The 9698-nt window shown below is 38.0% G+C and overlaps 1 protein-coding gene across 1 annotated transcript in view; it reads left to right on the forward strand.

The window, feature by feature from the left end:
• The first annotated feature begins 55 nt into the window (after positions 1-55).
• LOC107719223 (protocadherin-15-like) overlaps positions 56-9698 on the forward strand; it is a 217308-nt gene continuing 207665 nt past the window's right edge. The window contains exon 1 of the mRNA XM_016526598.1: positions 56-478. The gene's annotated coding sequence lies outside the window, so the exon portion shown is untranslated. The remainder of the gene's footprint in view (positions 479-9698) is intronic.

Below are 9698 nucleotides of genomic sequence, written 5' to 3' on the forward strand. Positions count from 1 at the left end.
GAGAGAGAGAGAGAGAGAGAGAGAGAGAGAGAGTGAGAGAGAGTGAGAGGGTTGAATGAGGGTTGTTTGAGGTGGGCTGCACTTTCAATGGAGCTGTCATGCTCATTTTTACCGTTACTTGAGGACTATCAAACACCGTCCTGAAACTGACCTGCTCTTGGACTTTACGCGCTTAAGAAGAATCAGGAAGAAGTAAAATCACCGGGGCTCTTGCGGTCCGTCCTCGACAGAGAAAAAGACACACATAGAGACTGATGCGGGATTCGCTGCGTGGGTCTGTCCGGTGACACTCTGCTTGGATTTTAAACCGACATGGTGGGTTAACGTTTGAGTGATACGGAGACCGTCCGGTAAATTCCTGACAGGAGGAATGAATGATTTCACGCGCGGTGCGCGTGAGTGAAAACGCTCGCGTAACTGTTGCTGTGAACAGCCGTCTGCAGGAACATGAGGAGAGGAAATAACTGAAATAAACTGCGTGAGTAAGCAGTATTATGTTGGTTTGAATAATTAATAATATGCTATTATGGTCTAAGAGCGTGTTTGAGCGTCATTAGTTGATCTTTGTTTCTCTTGAGCTCATCAAAGTCCATTTGAAACGGATTAGATGAGAGAGATCTCTCTGTTACATTAAGCAGTAGCAGCATTTAAAAAGATTCAACTGAGACCACATTTCTTTTATCCATTTATCACTCATCTCCTCTCAAATATCTGCAACTGTAGTTCCTTGAATCCATCTGGGAGGATGGAAGGAACATGATCGATTAATTTCTCTGTTAAGTTTTTTATTCATTCAAGTCATGTCTGGTAAAATTAAGTCAAATGCGACTCAACGTGATATTAATTTTGAGGATATTTGAGAGGTTTACTAGGCTATCTGATGGATTAAACGTTCCCGTTTCATACACTCCCATCAGCCACATCATTTAACCCAATTTGTTTCCATTTTCTCATTGCAAAGACAGCACAGAAGCTGCATCTATAGTGGTTCGCTAAGTGTTATAAAGGTGTAAGGATACTATATGAGCATATGTGTGTGTGTGTGCGTGCGTGTATAAAATCATATCCTCTGTCACCACTGCAGGTGTGTTGAAAGGTCCCACAACTCCTGCCACCATCATTTATTTGCTAAAAGCCTGCTTAATGTGTCCATTTTCACCATTTTTGATGCATTTAGGTTTAAGTCACAGTGACATGGACACAGCCTCCTCTCACATCATTTTTCACTTGTATTTCACCATTAACACCTTACATTCATTTGCTTTTTTAGTAGCTGGGCTTTTCCACATTATTGACTTTATTATTACATTCATGTTTTCCAGAATTTACCCATTAACAGGATTGAATAATGAGTCAGTGATTTGCTGTTGGTCTAATGAATAGATCAGTGAGACAGGCGCTCAGTTGGCATCAGTGTTTACCATTGGTAAAGAGAGAAGGAGTGCATGTGTCTGTGTGTGTGCGCGTGTGTGCGTGTTAGAAGAAGGACTGGGGTGATCTCATGAGTTACCATCCATGTCTCAGTCTAAAGTTCTTCTTTAGTTAGAGATGATGCAGTCATCCTGTGCTTTATTAGGAGATCAAGATAATTAGGGAGCTTTGAGATCAGTCAAAACTTTAACACACTGTGATTATGTTTGTATCTTGTAATGACGAAATGCTGTGGCATTGTGATTCCCCTCAGGCTTGTTATGGGAAATGTATCTCTCATTCACAACTGCAGTTCTTGCCAGGTGATGAGACAATTAAAGCCGGATTTAACTTTTTAACAGTAATTTGTTTGGTATATTGTTGTGTCGATGATATTTAAATCATGTCATCCAAATACTCGATTTAGTCTTACTGTTCAAAAGTTTGGGGTCAGTGCGGTTTTTTAGTATTTTAAGTATCTTATGCTCACCAAGCCTGCATTTATTTGATCAAAAAGTAAAAATAGTAATATTGTGAAATATAATATAAATAAAATAAAAACCCATAATATAATACAATCTTAAATAACTGTTTTTTATTTAAATATATTTTAAAATGTCGTTTTGGTCATTTATTCCTGTGATGGCAAAGCTGAATTATCAGCAGTCATTACTTCAGTCTCTATTGTCAGACGATCACTCATAAAAAATTTTAATATGCTGATTTGGTAATCAATTATCAGTTATTATTGGTGCTCAACTAATAATGGTTCCTATTATTATCAATGTTGAAAACAGTTTTGCTGCTTAAATTTTTTGTGGAAGCCGTGATACTTACACACATTTTCTGATGATAAGACAGTTAAAAACAAACATAATTTATTTTAAATATTTTTTTTTGTAACAATGTAAACATTTTTTCTGTCAATTTGATTAATTAAATGCATTCTTGCCAATAAAGTACTAATTTCTTAAAAAAAAAAAACACTTACTGACTTCAAACCTTTGAACAGGACTGTGTGTTCAACAATAATCTTTTTTTTTTTTGTAAAACCATTATTATTTATACATCAAAAACTATATTGAAAATGTATCTTTATTTACTCATTGTCATCATCAGTTAGTAAACAGACTGATCTAAGTTGTGTAAACCTAAAGTATGCAGTTCCCGATTCATTTAAAATATGACCAAAAAATGACTCGCCTTATGATTCAGGTCAGGAATACATTCCTTTTAGAATTTAATTATTTTTCTCATTAGAAAAGTTTTACACTAATGAGGTTATTGACAAGTGTGGTTTTGATATTTTAGGGTTTATTCACTCTTTCGGATGTTTTTCTAAGTGTGTTGCTTGACTCAGTTATTCATTGCTGAGATGATAAACTAATGAGCTTATGCTTCTCATTGTGATGCTTTGCCCAGTATATTGGTTTAGTTTAGTTTTATATGGATGCATTTATTTGAATGTGTTCCACTTTACAGAGATACATGAACGTGTTAAAGTTTGAAGGGAACTCTGTTTTCATCTTAACCAGTTTTCTGAAAGTTTGCGTGGTTTGTGAAACTGTCTCTGGAGGTGGTCTGTTGCTCAGTGCACTGGAAGTATTATGAGCATCAAACTGCTGTAAGCACTTCTGACCAGTGAAGCACAGCAAACGGTGCCGTACAGTGACATGATTTAAAGGGCCTTAAGGCAATTACACGGAGGTCAGAGTCTTGAGTAGGGATGGGTACCGAAACCCGGTATTTAATTGGTCCCGGGGCTAAATTATGAAAGACCGGAGTATCGATAAGCTCTGACGTTAACGGTTCTGCTATCGGTACTGGAGAAATTAATAAAACACACATACATTTATTATTGCTATATATACATTATCTTGCAAATTCTATCTCACCAGAGTCGCCAGCTGTTTTTCAAACATTTGTCTATGATGCATTTTTGCTATTCGCAATTCAGAAGCGAGATCGCGCCCACGCGGAGGAGCTTCAGCACGCGCAACATGAAAGCCCTGTTTAATTATGATAGAAGAGAGAACTAAACATTCAAACATCTGCTTACACTTTAGGCCTGTGGCTGTTTAATTAAGCTAATTTAATTTTTTTATTTCGATTTTGGCTTCTAAGGATTATACAAAAGAAGACATGAGGTAAAGCTATTAAAAACTAGCTGCGTTTCGTATTGCGCAACTTCTTTCCCTTCACAGCGGTGCGCATTCGTTCCTCCCTAAAACCCAAACTTAACGTCAGAATCAGCTCAGTCGGTGATTGTTGTAAGATGCCCTCTTTACTGTTGCTAAATTGCTGTTGCTAATGTTTGATGATAAAATGTTGAAAGCACAATCCGCACAAGAGACGCTCTTCCTCAGGCTGAAATGTGTGCACGCGATATTCGTTTCATTAAATATTTATTTTACATTTCAGAATATATGTATATATATAAAACAAAAAGTACCGATAACAATACCGTTAAAGTACCGAATCGATAAGCAGTATCGGTAAGAGTAGTAATACCGTTAAAACCTTAACGATACCCATCCCTAGTCTTGAGATATGGACCTGACCTTTATTCGCCTTGTATCTGAGTTGACCTCTGACCATTTAATGCCTATAATACAGCTTCAGACATCTTAGAACTGACCAGAAGTCTTATGACTTACTAAGTGGGGAGAAGAGGACGATGAAGGTTGTGTTTCGTGTGAAATATTGAGGTTTTCATTATGTGCCTCAAGGTTGTTTGAATGGGTGGAGTATCAGACTGTGTGGTATCTGGGTTTAGGCATGACTGTATTCATGTGCACTGTGGACACCTTAGAGAACACATTTCAGCATTAGCCGTGGGTAGTGATGCCTGAAATGATTTCCATTCACACAGCCATGCAGACGGAGATGGAAGGAGAGAAAAGCTGCGAGGCAGACAGAAGCAGAGAGAGTGAGAGAGAGAGAGAGAGAGAGAGAGAGAGAGAAGCTGGAGAGAGGCCAAGATGGACAGACACACTAGAAGTAAGGTAGCATCTTGGGACAGAGAGAAAGATTTTAAGGAATACTTAAGCCAAAAATGAAACTTCTGTCTTAATTTACTCAGGCTTATGTTGTTACAGACCCCTATGACTTTATTTCTTCTAGGGAACACAAAAGGAGGATTGTACTGGTTTCTTTTTTCCATTCCATTAGTGCCCATGTGTACAGAGGCTTTCAAGCTTAAAAAAGTATGCAAATGCTCCATAGGAATATCATAAAAGGGGTCCATACTAAATAAATTGGTAATAATTGACATAATGAGATTGCATACAACTTTTATTTTTAACCATCTTTTGCATGAAACATCACTGCAATTCTACAGAACCCAGAACATATGACATATGGAAGAAAAAATAGAAATAGTGGCCATAAGTTCAGAATTTACCACTTATTAATTTGTGGCCATGTTTTATAAGAGGGGTCATGAAATTATTTTTCAGATCTTTATATTATGTTTCTGGAGGTTAGCTTATGAAGTTAATAAAGTTTTTGCATCAAAAAAATTCAAATATTTGTAAAAATTATAATTTTCCATTTTTATTTTCACTCTCTGTAACAAACAATTCATTTCAAGGGATGTTACATCTCTCAGAAACGCAAGAGAGGTAACAGCAGAAGTCTTCTGAACACATATGATATCAACATTTAGGTAATCCATCGATAGTCTTTCCCCTGAGTGAGCTATTGAACTTGAGAATTAGATTCTGACTTGTGATTGAATCAATCAGACTGTTTTTGATTCAGTGAAAAGTCTTGACTCAAAAGAATGATTAATAAATGGTACAGTCTATTTCTATTTCTCTCAAACTGATTTGGTGCTCAAGAAATGTTTCTCTTAGACATCTAGCTCTCTAATTTCTCTCATGGGCCAAGGAGAGCTAGAGCACGTTTTCAAGTAAATATTAACTTAATGTTTGTTTTGTTCCATGTACATAGTTATAGTGTTACATTATGCATTAACATTTATGCATTTGGAGATAATTTTATCCGAAGCAACTTCCATTCAAGGTACACAGTTCTTGATTTTCCTGGGAATCGAACCCATGACCTCAGTGTAGATACACTAAAATGATTTTTTTGATTAAATAAAATGATTATTGGACTATGTTTTACAAGAAAAAAAAAGTAGTTGCTCAATTGATACTAGGGCTGCACGATATATCGTTTATCGTTAGAAAGCAGCGCGGCTGGCATTTTCCACATGTTTTTTGGCGTGACATGTGAACGGCCCCAAAGTCTGTCTACACTAGGGATGGGAAGATTCCCCGATTCGCTCGGTGCATCGGCATAAAAAGTTAACGATGAGATGCATCGGTTTAAAAAGTGTGTATTGGCTACAAGTCGGCATTTGTATCACGATGCATCGTTTCTAACATATTTGCATCGGTAAAAACCTATTTATTTATATATAATTACTAGTAGATGCACTATACTTTTATTATTTAAAAAGTGACCAATATTCTGTGATCTTGCCTATGTATTTGTTTCTCAAGCGCGTTCTCTCATCACCGCTGCTGCTGCGTGAATATGATGAATCACAACACCACGTAGACCCGAGAAAAAACTGGGATTAAAGTCCAAAACCTGACTTGAAATACACTGGATGCGACAAAGCGACCGTTGCCAATCATATGAACTTTGTGTCAGAACCCCATAAATAGAACGCAACATCAGTTTACTGTCGGGGATTTGTCGCGCCGCGCCACATCCAGTGTAGACGGACAGCATCACTGATTATAATTAGGGGTGCTCCGATTGATCGGCTACGATCACTATCGGCACATAATCGCGTTGGGATGTTTGATCGGCGGTCTCTAAAAAGGCCAATCAAAAAAAAAAACGATCTCAAACTGATGACGCGCCGTGAGAGGTTTGGCATGATATGCAGCACCGTCTCAGTCTCTGTCAGGGCCGGCACGGGTGAAATAATTGTAATGCTGAAGGTGAAGTACTCACCTTCACATTTCTTCATTAAATAACTTATAAAGTAATTTGAAAACCTTGTGTAAGACGTAATTTCACAAACAGCATGAGTGAATCACCGCGCGCGCTCTCTCTTTCTCGCTCAAAATCGCAAATGGCTTCAAATCACCACACATCGCATCTGTCTATAAGCGAGCTGCACGCTGCACAGTTGACACAGAAATTGTCACTTGCACTATCGAGGCAGTGTCACATCGTCACTAAAGTTTATAAATTGCATTACTTTTTAATTATTGCAAGTGTTTAACTATTCAGCGCTCGCGCGCTCTCCTGGAGACCGTGCGCTCATGCACACTCGCAGCGCACACACATATCGTCAGGTTCACATTACTCCGTTTGCAGTGCGCATGCGGTGCGTATTATTTCCGCGCTCATGTTAACGGATTAATAAAGCGTGCACACTGCACGTGTCGAGCTGCATCCAGTGTTGTCAGTCACACAGCATCACTGATTAAAATGGGTTGTATAGTATTTTGTTGCGTTGCGCCATGCCGCTTGCATCCGGTGTAGACAGTGAGAGCCACGCAGATGCACGTGTACCTCATGTTAACAGATTAATAAAGCGTGCACACGGTTGTGGTCCAGCAGTGCGTTCCACGAGCAGTGCGTCTGCAGCAGTGCAGAGACCGTTTCCGCACCGAGCCTATGAATTAAAGTAACAGTGCATTTTTGCAGTAAATATGAACATGGATTGACACAAAAATGTAGTAATTACACTTTACATTTGATTATTTAATTTCTGTGCCTGAATACTGTTAGACTTACCTGAAAAATATAAAGCACTGTTTAGCCTATTTCATTTGTATCTTTGTTCTGTTATTTATCTATGCTTGTAATTTGTTTATTTCCTATGCTGATTTACTCGCCTACAAAATCACCCCAATCATTGATTATTTTTTTTCCAAATAGAGCTATTGAAGTCATCTGATTTTTTTTCATATCGCAATATATATCGCAGAAAAAATAATCTCAATGTGAGTTTTTTCCAATATCGTGCAGCCCTAATTGATACATTGTGTTACTTGTTGTGTCTTTGTAATTATTTGAGTGAAAATTCTTTCAAAGTAAATCTTACACCAATTTTCTTTTCAGTATAGTGTTATGATCTACTCTTTGAGTTACAGGAAGGCAGGTATGGTTTCAAGAGTCTTGGAATATAGTACATGAGTCATATGGACAACTTTCATGATGCTTTTATGGTGCTTTTATGTCATTTTTGAAGCTCAGTTTTCTTTCCTCTATGTTCCACTAAAGATGAGAATGTCATATGTTTGTAACAGCACAAGGGTGATTAAATAATGACAAAATTGTCATTTTTTGAATGAGCAATTCCTTTAAAAGAAGCTGAATAGGAATGCAGAGGGTACTGTAGGTGTTAGACATTCAGGGTTGTTGTACAGTGTGTTGGCTGCAGTGCCAACTGTATGACTATAACTCCAATTATATTCTCCTCTCTTCCGTGTACATGGTCTCTGATGTGTGAAGGCCAGGCTGGATTTCTACTGCATGCATCTTTACCTCAGTCAGCCTCTCTCAGCTGTCTGATTCATCTCTAATCAGCTTCTGCCCACTGGGAGTCCCCCGGGATGACAGCAGCAGGGGAGACGGCGAAAGCCAGAGGTTTAGAGCTCAGACAGAAAGGGAGCAGGCGGAGAGGTCACGAGTCCAGACTTCGGGCCATAAAAGAGTGCTAATGTATTTGGTTGTGATGCTATAGTTTGCACAGCCAGACAGGGGTTCAAAGAGGTATTTAGAAGAGAACTGAAGAGTTTGGAGGAACAAGATGAGCGTATAATGATGTAGACACTAGTGCTGCTGCAGAGAATGGTTGAGAGCAGACGTGAGGTCTGAGGGGGTGAGAGTGAGATTCAGACTGCTGATGTTTGGGCAGATGGGATTTTTATTTATTTAGTTATTTTTAAATAAAAGGCACTGAGATGACTTCTTTTTTCTAATTGAATACATACTTTTCATTACAATTTATATTACCAGCATAACAATTTGAGCAATTTATATAAATTTCAGAATTTTGCAAACTGTGTTAAATGTCATGCCTTGTTGAAAAGACCAGCATGTATTTTATTTTGGATGCTGGTGTGCTAGTGCCTCCATAAGAAAAAAAAAAAATCTGTCATTTTCTCATCCCCATGGCGTTCCAAACCTGTATGACTTCCTTTCTTTTATGCAACACTAAAGAAGATATTTTGAAAAATGTCTCCTTTTTTGTCTATACAGTGAAAGTCCAATGAAGTTTGTATAGTACAGATTTGAAACTACATGAGGGTGAGTAAATTATGACATAATTTTCATTTTTTGGTGATCTATCCCTTTAAGTAGCTTTACCAAGAACACAGGACCATGCTTAGAGACCAAGACCATGCTTAGAATCACTTTTCATTCAGCTCACCAACGTAGCCAGCCTGGACCAGGTGAAAAATACAAGCTGCTCTTTTCAGCAGGGTGCATGTTTAGCTACTTCTGTGCATATATTCCCCCCTTCTACATGGAAAACTGAATGATTTGTAGAGGTTCGCCAAAGCCAAATGCAAATGTCTGACTAAGTGAATCCTTAAGACTGAACTTTCTCCTCAGATGTACAGCAGGTAGCCTTGTGTGAACTGAAAAGCATCAAATGACGTCCCCGGCAATAATGGCTTCAAAATATTCATTCTCAGGTTCTTGGAAAGACTTAACATTGCCGTCACAATGGTGAGTGCTCAGTTTAACAACCGCCACGGGGTAAATTTTACCCGTGACTGTTTTTCAAATGTACATAACAGATTTAAAATAAAACATTCAAGTCTCCCAGTCATTGACTTTTACTAAAATTATGTAATTTACAATCCAATGTTGTTAAAAATTATTTGGATAAAACCAGATCAAAAAACGGGGCATTTAGACCTATAAGCGCCAGCGGGTCAAATTTACCCGCTATATAATGCATGTATTTTCGCGCTGTCATTTTCTTGCCGCATATGTTTTAAACATTGTACATTTCTAGGCAACGCCTTTCACTCACTGATTTAGCGGTTATGAGTTTCATAAATAAAGTCAAAATGACTAAAAAAATTAGTTTATGGAAGGTAGGTAATAGAAACACTAAATGCCATGAGTGATGGAGAGTCTGATGGCAAGTTATGCGTCCTGGGTCGGCTCAGCATCTGACGGCTCATCTGACAGTGATCCAGATATCATATTTACATGTTTTAGCCTCACGTTACTCTAATTGGTCAAATTTTGGTATAATTATAAATTTTTTTGTCTTGCCATATCGTTTATTGTTCGCT

This window comes from Sinocyclocheilus rhinocerous, unplaced genomic scaffold (genome assembly GCF_001515625.1).
Source record: "Sinocyclocheilus rhinocerous isolate Xijiao unplaced genomic scaffold, SAMN03320098_v1.1 scaffold513, whole genome shotgun sequence".
Taxonomy (NCBI): Eukaryota; Metazoa; Chordata; class Actinopteri; order Cypriniformes; family Cyprinidae; genus Sinocyclocheilus; species Sinocyclocheilus rhinocerous.